We start from the raw sequence: 9,978 nt of genomic DNA on the forward strand, positions 1-9,978 counted from the left end.
CACCTTAACAGGAATTATTGCCTTTTAACCCAACCCCTCAACAGGCTACAGGTATTACCACCTCGCCACCTATTAACCTAACACCCCTACAGGCATTACCATCTTTAACCCTACCCCTCAACAGGCTACAGGTATTACCACCTTACCACCTGTTAACACTCCCCCCGCAGGCATTACCGCCTTTTCACCCTACCCCCCAACAGGCTACAGGCATTACCGCCTTGTAACCCGTCTTAACCTATGTTTGGCTCGGTTATTATATAGCATCAAAGATTACTGCCGCGCACTTGTGGGATGAAAACCACCAGTACCAGTAAGCGGTACTTTAGCTTAACGCGTGCGCAGTACGATTTGGCGCTCACTATGCTCACAAAGTTTATTAATTCGTGTATTAAATACATTTACTTTATTAATACTTCAATTTTAGTGTAGCTAACAAACTTAATGCCTTGTGTTAATGCGCTTCGAATCTTCTGAGCTAGTTAACCACAAGAGCGTCAGCTTATTTGATTAGTTACGAACTTTTAAAACAGAAACAAAACTTACATCCACAAAACAGCCAATCAGAAAGCCCATCAGTTTGGAGAGCAAAATTGTCCAGTTGAGGATGAGGAACGCGTTATTCATTGCTACACGAAAACACTGATGAATTATTGGCACGAGTTTTTGATTGTTACTTAAGTCAAGTCCAGTTGACCGGGGTTTCTTTTTAGATGGGTGACCGCATTCCGTAACCCATTTTGTTGAGGGTTTTTCCTTTTTTTGGTTTTGTTCAATTCTTGCTTCAAAACAACTTGAATTAGTACGTTCTATAAGAAAATGGGAAATTATACCATTTTTCAGATGTTCGAAAATCCCAGGAAAGGCAGGCAAACAAGAAGTTTTACAACAAATGTTTCGAAAATTCTAGATCTCAAATCGTCTTCAGAACAGGTATTTTCCGAAAATTGACGTTGGGTGCCTCTGATTTATTTACAAATTTGTTCAATGGAATTTGTTGGTCACATACAAATAAAAAAGTTTCACTGAAATTTTTCTTTTTTGCTGATGCTAGCGATGCTATATATGCAGAAATTTTATTTTCGAGCTGAGGCTTAACGAACGGGAATAAGCGCCGCATTATACAAACAACAATGTGGTGAAGTGATGACGGTTTTGGAAAACAAATTACTGAAACTTCTGAGTATGATATCGAGTACTCAATCAAGAGAAACCACTGTTTGCGAATCATTGTAAACTGATTTGATATTGTTTCTTTGTTTATATTCTGGATGGTTTAGATCTCGTGTATCACAAAACGAAGGAAAATCCAAGTTCAATATCGCCATTTATCGATTTATAACCAACTGACACATGGTGGTCTCAAGAGGAACCTTACAGCTGGATTCTGGAAAGTTTTTTGGCATATTATATTATTAAGGTAAGAAGTAAAGCTTTCTAAACTGATCATGTAATCCACTGGCAAGTCTAGAGAATGCTCTATATTACAAGATTATCCATTGTGCATCTATTATGTAGTTCTATTGAATTTAGCCGCTTGTCCATTGTATCCTCCTTTGTGATATCACTCTGGGTTTGGTGTACGATGCTTTTACCGAAAGTCAAATGTTAACGTTTGTTCAATCAGGCAAATAATTACTCTAAAAAACACATGCGTGTTTAGATGAATTTAATATATCAAAGAAATTTCAAATTTATCAATGTTCAAGTTATTTTCATAACAAAGGAAGCAAGCTAAATTTCGGTTGAATACTAATCAGCCACTATCAAAAATACCATAATACTCTTAATTTGTCCCTCCAAAATTTTGCATAAGCATTGTTTCCAGTTTCTCTTGGTATCATTATAAGTCCCAAGAGAAAATAAAAACAATGCTTATGCAAAATTTTTGCAGGGACAAACAAAGGGTATTATAGTGTTTTTGATATTGGCTAACGGCATTGCAAAAAAATCTGCAACTTCAATTCGGCTTACTTGCTATAATGTTTTAGTAAACAAACCCCGTTAATCGTTGCTTAGATAAATGCAATGTTTCGATTTTTATAACACATTACAAATAAACACCAAAATTAGCCGAGTAAAGAAAGGTGCAATTTATTGTGTGGCTGCAAAAAACAAAGATAAAACAATAGAAAGAAACAATGGGATGGGTTGTTAAGACAAAGATGACACAATACAACGTAACAATGGGATGGCTTTTTAAACATTGCCGCATTATTATTCTCTTGATGTCCTCGTCTTTTGCTTATTCGCGTTATCTATTGCACTGCAAATTTAACACACATCTGCAAATTAACAAACATCTTTATTATTCTGTGTTTACAGATGCTCCGGTCGCGGGAAAGCAAGGTTTGTTAAGGCCTGCTAGCAGAACAAGCCGCGTTCAGTTCAGGAAATGCAGATATACAAAGTGTTGAATGCTTCCGAAGGTAGCCGATCAATTTCTTTGTAATTTGTTAGATAGAAAAATTTGACCAATTAAATTGCTAGATTTAGATCACGTGACCAAAATGAACCAATCAGAATGTTGTATCCAGGTCACGTGACCAATATTGACAATCAAAGCACTAGAATTCCGTTGCTCGATTAACTGATCAGCTATCAGCTGAAGAAGAGAAATTCTAGCGCTCTGATTGGCCAATTTTGGTCACGTGACCTGATTAACAAAAAGAAAACAAAAATTTTAGGTAAAAAACGACCAAACAATAGTTTTGGGGATTTAGATCACGTGGCCAAAATGAACCAATCAGATTGCCGTATTTGGGTCACGTGACCAATATTGACCAATCAGAGCACTAGAATTTTTTTCTCGACCAGCTGATCAGTTATCAGCGGAAGATGCAAAATTCTAGCGTTCTGATTGGTCAATTTTGGTCACGTGACCTGATTTAAAAAAAAAAAAAAATTAATGTTTCCAGTCTTCTCTCCTCTTACTTCCCACTACTAAGTCCTTGACTACCATCTCCTTGATTATCATTATTGTCTTTCTCTCTAACCATGTTTCCATCACTACTTTCCCTCGTTATTTCCCTCAGTTTTATCACTTACCTTTTTCGTCGTCCGTCCTTCTATCTATTTTCTCTATTTACCTATCTTTCCACCATTCCAGCCTTTACCTCACTCTCACATACCTATCTGTCTCAACACCTTGCGTTTCCCGAGCTCGGATTCGAACCTGCGACCTCTCGCACCGTAGTCTGATACACTACCAACTGTGCCAACCAGACAACTCTGAAAGGTTAAGGTAAAATTATTCTATTTACCTACTAAGTAGATTTCTAGCCCAGCTTTTAACAGAAAAAGATCGAAAATAGCTGCAGTTCTTGATATATTATTTAGGCTACAACACGTTTAACTGACTTAATCTGCGTCTGTTTTTTTTTTAACAGCAGCATAAGTGGAGTTCTTCCAAGCACATTGCAAGATATTGAGCCAAACTTAGAAGGACTGTAAATATCCTAACCTCGCGGGCCCTCGCGGGCCAACGCGAGCCAACGCGAGCCAACGCGAGCCAACGCGAGCCAACGCGAAGTGTTTTGAGATAACGTATTGCTGGTTTCTTCAGGGAAATGTAAACTATAATCGTAAATTTTTATTCTATTTTGACTCGGCTTTTTTGAACAATAAAATAAATAAGACACAGGCTGGACTTCTTTTTTTAAATACTTTATTTCTCAGATGCTTTCATCTAACTTAATTGTAATTTTTTTGTAAAATTATCATTATCGTGTGAAAATAAAAAGTTAACTGGCTTGGGTTGCTCGAAGCATGGTTAGTGCTAACCAGCCCCTGGACGCTAGTGAGAATACTCAAAGCGTGGAAAGGTTTATTGAACGGGACTACATTCAAGAGCCCAAGAAAAACCTTTACTTATCATAACCAACGGCTGGAAGAACACCAACCAAAGTTCTTTCAATTGCGCGTGAAAAGCAAATTAATTATTCTCATCAATCCCGAGTAGCCATCAACCAACCAGAATTCAATACCATACGTGTAACTTGTTCAAAGCGTGGAAAAATGCGTGCATTCAAGTCGTTGCTTCTCATTGGTTAGAAAGTGGCTGTAAAATTTTTAGTTTACCAACAAGCGAAGAATTCACAATTGCGAAGCTACTTTCGGCGCTTAATGTTAAACGTTCAAAGGATGCCGCGTTCTTTGTTCTTCTTTAAGTTTGGCCAGGAAGTGATTCTGTTTTCTTGCGTGCGTCGAAGATGGACGACCTTTGAAACAAAAAGAGAACAATATGTACAAAGTAGTCTGGCTCTCGATACATTTAAAGACGCTAAATTGCCCAACGATATGCATAAATAGGTGCACTATACCAATTTAACGCAAAAGCATGCGAGTAAATCGATGGAGGAGGCCCAAGAGGTATCCAAAACCCTTATCACAGCACTGTAGCTGCACCTGATTTCTTTTGCTCTTGATCTGATAAACGAAAAGTGCGAGGGCCAGAAGTTTGTGCACTAAAAAAATCGTGTCTGGTTCTTTTCCACGTCTAGGTATATAGATCTTCGCGTTTTGCGCCAATGGGCCCTTTGCAGGATAGTGATCACATGGTACAAATCCGCCATACTGGGACGCAAATTGCCCACTGGGACATCTAAAACAAAGAAAATTTAGATTAACTAGCCTTTGTTTTAGATGTCCCAGTGCACAATTTGCGTCCCAGTATGGCGGATTTGTACCATGTGATCACTATCCCGCAAAGGGCCCATTTTGCCCAAGAAACCGAACTTTTCACGTCCAGCTTGAACCTCGCTCTCAGGAGATGACCGAAACCCAGACTGCCTGATTTTCCTCGTTCTTAGTATTTCGCGAGTTGACAAATTTAACACATACTATTTATCACTAGTTTGTCGTGTGTGATTACACAATGTTGAATTTGTGATATTCATCTTTCTACAACAATAATCTAGCGAATCGGATCAATCCGAAAATGCTCCGTGCTCCGTTAATTGAGTGTGTGTCGTAGAAATAAGAGTCCCTTTGTTTTGTCCCTTTGTTCTGTGAGAAAAAAAAAAATTTCAGTCTCCGAGTGAGAAATCTGTATTGGTGTGGATTAGGGAGTCTCAAATCTCATTCATTAAAGCATCTGTGACAGTGTGGGCTACCCTCAGCTAGTTCCCACATACGGGGCCGAAGAGGAGTCTTCGTCCGGAATGTTTTCCCTGGAGGAACCAGGAGCAAAAATGAGAGGAAACAAACAAAAGAGTATAGAAAGTCACGCACTAGAATTACACTGGCCAGTCCCAGTGTGCTCACAGTGGATTGGATCGAGCATAGAGCGGAGGCTGATGCCGGGGACACATGGGGACGGAGAGGAACCTCGGTGCGGAATGTTTTCCCTGGAGGAACCTGGAGTGAAAAAAAACAAACAAACAAAAGACTAAGAGTCTAGAAAGTCAAGAGCTTGTAGAATTAAACTGGCCAGTTTCAATGTGACCACAGTGGATTGGATCGAGCATGGAATGGAGGCTGATGCCCGGAAATCGCCTTGGATGGAATTATTTCACTCGAGTCAGCCTCTACTCCATGTTAGTAGCAGTCCAACCGTGAGGATTTGGAACAGGTCTTGCTGGTTAACTAAGTTAACCTTCTAAGTGAAGTCACAGCTCAGCTTGAACCGACACTGTGATAGCACTCGGTCAACTTGACAGACTCTAAAGAGAAGAGCATTAGTGGGAAGTTCAAATGGTAGGATGCCAGAAACATTCAATAATGCCACCAAAACCACAAATTAAAAAGCCTTTCGGTTGAAATGAACTGCAGTAGGATCTCCACATTCACAGGCAAACGCGATGACCACTAGACCACGGAACACTACGTGACAAATTGTCGGGAAAACATGCGAATTGTTTGCGTGACCGGAAACGAGTTTTGTGTTTTGTTGCACGCAATGCCACATCTGGTTTATCGTATGACTCTGTAACACATCTCACTGGGCTAATTTTCTCCCGGTAATGTTAAGAAAAAGCATAAAATATTTTTAAATATCATCGTAGAAACTTGTAAAGCATCCGTTTACTGCTTTTGATTGGAATCAATGCCGTTAACAACAGTTTTAAATGTAAACAACTATTCTATGATCGCACTTCACCCTGTCACGGAATGTGGACTTATGACTACGGAATTGAGATTGGATATCGACAAGATACTGAAACATAAGAAAACCACTGAAATACTGTGAACTTTAAAGGAGGTAAGGTAAAGTCTGCTACGAGCCTAGAAGGCCCATCAGGCCGGCGCTTATCTCTGGTTTCTGTAGCATGAAGCGACTAGGAGTATTTCTACTCCCCCCTGGATGGGATGCTTCCATCGCAGGGTTACCCCCAGCATTAAATTCGCCAGTGCCCATTTATACACCTGGGTGGAGAGAGGCACTGTGAGAGTAAAGTGTCTTGCCCAATAACACAACACAATATCTCCGGCCAGGACTCAAACCCGGACCACTGGATCCGGAGGCGAGCGCACTAACCATGACGCCACCGTGGAAACTGGCTAGAAATCCTTCAAACAAAGTGTAGGCTACCAGTAGCCATTTGTTCTTTTAAAAATCGCATATTAATTAATTTCATAAAAACGAATCCATTTTGATTTCATTAGGTGCGCCTGCTAATATTTCAACATACTTTCCTGTTAGAGTAACTTTCAGAATCTTTTATCAACTCCTTTAACCCTTCCCTACTGAGAGTGATGGACTAGCATCTTATCCAGGGGGAGTAAAAATACTCCTAGCCGCTTCATACTTTGGAAACCGGGGATAGGCTCCGGTGTGTTGGGCCACTAGGTCGTAAGCAGACTTTACCTGAAAGTGAGACATATATTTTTCTCTGGCTAACACCATACAATATTATATTGAACAGGGGTGCTTTAGGTGTGAATGTGTTGACACCACCGATGACTAGTAGCTGTTAATAATAACAACATGACCCAAAAATTTCCTTGACTCTTGATGGCAAACGCTCTTGCAGCTGAGTCAATGACAATGAAGATTGCCAGACTCAGGTATACCCAGTTTTGTCCTAAATCAAGATAAAGGTCACACCAACCTATAAATATGGGGTTTGTGCCTCTAACCCTATTATGGGTTTGTGTAAAATATATGTGCATTTAAATAAATTAACAGAAACAGCTGAGTTTCAACTACAGCTCAAAAGAGTCGGAGCTCTGTAGCACAATTTTCAAGCAGAGTATCTTAAAATCACGTGACTTGGACCGGACATAGAAATGCCGCACAACCTTCACTGAGGTAAATAAAACTTGGCTTAACCTTTGCTGTGGGGCCAATCCTTTCTCTGAATTTTGCTGTCCCTCCAATTATAAGTTAACAAGGGTTTCATGTTTTTTTTTGGGTGATGTAGCAGCTTTCGTAACGTACAATGCGATTGGCTCGCTACCCTAGCCAAAAACAAAAGACTAAACAATTGAAACAGTGACTTAGACTTAAAACAATGAATAAAAGCTGCTTACAATACCAAACAATATATAGCTGGTTACAGAGCTACTACTCTACTGTTTTTTGCCACCACCCACCCTACCCATGAATAGCAGTGTCCCAAAGAAGACCCATTTATATATTTCACACTCTTGAAGAAGTCGATCTTAACTCAGTAAGTATTCAAGTGCTAAACCAGAGTTAGTCTGGCTAAACCAATAGATTGATACACCTTCAATAAAGTCATTAAAGATTAACTGATTGATTAAACCTTCTCCTAAGCTTAATGCAAATACAAGGCGTTTGATACAGCTGATCTAATGAAATAAAGAGCATTGACTCATCCTTATAAGCTAAAGTGGCTAGAACTTACCTTGAAAATGTCCCAGGACAAAAACCTTGACAACAAAAGCTGGTATTTACGACAAAACAAATATGGCGCCGCTTCTCAACAGCTGTTTCCATTCCCTCTCGTTTTCTTGGTACTTATTCTCCCTGAGAGACAACGCGTGCAACCACAGGCAACCCATGCGATTTCCATCCTCACAATGCGCTACCCAGGCTACGTTTTTAGTCTCTCGCTGTTTTGAATCCAATAGTAACCTTTTTTGAATTGCTGCCCGCAAGTTTATTTCCATATCTGATTGAGTTTTATTGGATTCGAAAAAAAAGCACTTCATCTAATAGAACGATCTTGAGGATTGCAAGCTGCAGCCACACAAACTTTAACGACGATGACGTAATGCCGCATGTGCGAGAAACGCGTGAACCGCCTCGCACGCCCACCGTGTTAAGTGTTAGCCCAATAACCATTGAAGTCCCCGATATCGCTCCGAAAAATTGTACTAGCGTTCACGTAACTGCTGGATAATAATTGGACGTGTAAAACCTTTATTACAACAAAGTCTTCACACTCCAACGAGTAACTGTGGTAACAGAAAGCGAAAGAACGTTTAAATGGAGAAAGTTCGAAGTCAGCAAAAATAAATGTTCAGTGATATCAATAAGTTTGAATTTGATAAATCTCAAGAAGATTTATACTTCTGGAAAAAAAAAAAGGGCGAAGAGAAGAGCCCAAGTAAAGTCTTAACGTTTTTTTGAGCAATTACTTTTAAAGGCAAGGAAGACTGGAGGAAATCTCTTGGGAATTAGGAGTTAACGAATCTGCTACACATTGTGAGTTTTTAGTAAAGCGGTCAAACCAGCGCTATATTGGCCATCACGGATGACAATGCGTTCGATTGGACGGTAGCAGCATTCCCTTTCTCTGGGCAGTTTTTCGCATGTAATGAAAAGTAACATGTTAACAAGGAAACCAAAACAGTTTACAAAGAAAACGTACGATTTTATTACAAAATCTGATCATAAATCACACAGCCAAACGTTACCTTATTCATCACATGGAGTTGAGAAAAATTTGTCAAGGTCAAACTGAGAATGACTTCAATCATATTGAATTACACAAACCGGGTCAGCAAAACATGTTACTCAGCTTTTGATGTCACCTGACCAAAAAGCGAAAGCGAGGCTAAATAACAAGATCTGAACTCGGTCCTATAAAAGGTGAATTAATAGAGCTGTCCACGAGATGAATCATTATCCAGCAGCGTATTTGCGCATATAAAAAAGAAAATTGACTAGACGTGACGTGATCAAGGGATGACCCAACACAGTCTTTGAACTGCGGCATGAGGGCTCCTTCGTTGTAACTGACAATGTATTTTTATGGTGCTTGCTCAATAAACCATATTCGTATTCTCCGTATTGGACTGGAACTAGCTTGCAATGAAGACTAATGCGGGGGAATATATTTAAAAGTATTTGCATTTGAAAAGATTCCCCCGCATTAGCCTCCACTGCAAGCTAGATCCAGTCCAATACTGAGAATACGAATATGGTCTATCACATTGACACAAGATAGATGCTCATTGTAACCTCACTAACGCTAAAAGGCCAGGTCTCTAAGCTGGAACTTATGAAATGGAAGCTCAATTAATTCTTGGTTCCATGACGTCATGGCCCCCATGTTGGTGTCCCTTTAAACAATGAATTCTGATTCAAACGTTTTCTCTCGTTTCGTTTGAAAAAAATGGTCACTGATGATGTGATTGAAAACCCAGAATATACCATGTAAGCTGATCGTTTACTTTACACGCTCAATCGACAGTTTACATCAACATCAACTTAAACTATAAAAATATTTACAAACAGGATATAAAGTGCATTCTTCATAAACTCATTTTGTTAAAAAATCCATTTTGTTGATGTTCTGAGCAAAAAGCGCAATTAAACGTGACTCTTTAGCCTATGGTTCCATCGCAGGCAAATCGCTAATTCACTAATAAACTGAACGTTTTATCGCTACCTTTGTTCCCTAAATGTAAGCAAAAATATTCTCTCTCGGAAATGCATATATACCTAATTTTAACTCTACCACACATGAATCGTACGTCGAATGCCCCCGGGGGCGGCAATATCCCTGGGATGTTGCAGCAAAACCCTTCGTGGTGTCTGTTTAGTTGAAGTCCCGAACTTAAGAA

At 39.6% G+C, this 9,978-nt stretch overlaps 1 protein-coding gene and 2 long non-coding RNA genes across 3 annotated transcripts in view; 1 reads left to right on the top strand and 2 right to left on the bottom strand.

The window, feature by feature from the left end:
- Positions 1-105: 105 nt before the first annotated feature.
- Positions 106-3,612, top strand: LOC137983728 (uncharacterized). Its single transcript, XR_011119002.1, has 3 exons — positions 106-1,420; positions 2,326-2,429; positions 3,390-3,612. It is a non-coding gene; the product is annotated as an uncharacterized lncRNA (long non-coding RNA).
- Positions 3,613-3,650: 38 nt separating this feature from the next.
- On the bottom strand, positions 3,651-7,933 carry LOC137982965 (uncharacterized). Its single transcript, XR_011118872.1, has 3 exons — positions 7,812-7,933; positions 5,233-5,358; positions 3,651-4,220 (listed from the first exon to the last, which is right to left on the bottom strand). It is a non-coding gene; the product is annotated as an uncharacterized lncRNA (long non-coding RNA).
- An 829-nt stretch (positions 7,934-8,762) lies between these two features.
- The window catches only part of LOC137982240 (serine/threonine-protein kinase mig-15-like), a 22,728-nt gene continuing 21,512 nt past the window's right edge, over positions 8,763-9,978 (bottom strand). Inside the window, exon 34 of the mRNA XM_068829319.1 lies at positions 8,763-9,978. This exon is cut by the window's right edge and continues 718 nt beyond it. The gene's annotated coding sequence lies outside the window, so the exon portion shown is untranslated.

This window comes from Montipora foliosa, chromosome 13, assembly GCF_036669935.1.
Source record: "Montipora foliosa isolate CH-2021 chromosome 13, ASM3666993v2, whole genome shotgun sequence".
Lineage (NCBI taxonomy): Eukaryota > Metazoa > Cnidaria > Anthozoa > Scleractinia > Acroporidae > Montipora > Montipora foliosa.